We start from the raw sequence: 838 nt of genomic DNA, 5'->3' as shown, positions 1-838 counted from the left end.
CTGGGAAGGTGAGCTTTTCGGTTATAAAAGTCTTACCTCGCGTGACTCAATTTTTGGAGTAAGTAAGTGAGGTAATATATTTGGGTGGTTGCTTTACCCGAAACACTACCTAGGTAGTGTCTCCCACCCATCCTCCTCCTCTAACCAAAAAAAAAAGGTTCTGAGCGCTGATTTGGTAAGGCTACTAGTATTTTTTTTTTTTAATTTGTCTGTTTGGGAATTCAGAACAGTGGGAATGGATGTTAGGGCAGTTATATGCTCCTCCTGTAGAATGTGGGAGGTAAGGGTCACCACTAGTGTCCCCGCTGACTTCATCTGCGGGAAGTGCACCCAACTCCAGCTCCTCGGAAACCGTGTTAGGGAACTGGAGCTGGAGCTGGAGCTGGAGCTGGATGAACTTCAGATCATTCGGGAGGCTGAGGGGGTAATTGAGAGGAGTTACGGGGAGGTAGTTACACCTCAGGTACTGGAAAAAAGTAGATGGGTTACAGTCAGGGGACAGAAAGGGAACAGGCAGACAGTGCAGGGATCCCCTGTGGCCATTCCCCTCAAAAACAAGTATACCGTTTTGGATACTGTTGGGGGGGACGACTTACCAGGGGTAAGCCATGGGGTACAGGTCTCTGGCACAGAGTCTGTCCCTGTTGCTCAGAAGGGAAGGGGGGAGAGGAGGAGAGCATTAGTCATTGGGGACTCCATAGTTAGGGGGACAGATAGGAGATTCTGTGGGAACGAGAGAGACTCGCGGTTGGTGTGTTGCCTCCCAGGTGCCAGGGTCCGTGATGTCTCGGATCGTGTTTTCGGGATCCTTAAGGGGGAGGGGGAGCAGCCCCAAGTC

The sequence above is a fragment of the Rhincodon typus genome, chromosome 28 (assembly GCF_021869965.1).
Source record: "Rhincodon typus isolate 14 chromosome 28, sRhiTyp1.1, whole genome shotgun sequence".
Classification (NCBI taxonomy): Eukaryota; Metazoa; Chordata; class Chondrichthyes; order Orectolobiformes; family Rhincodontidae; genus Rhincodon; species Rhincodon typus.
The sequence above is the reverse complement of the archived record's forward strand: the minus strand, read 5'-3'. Positions refer to the sequence as shown.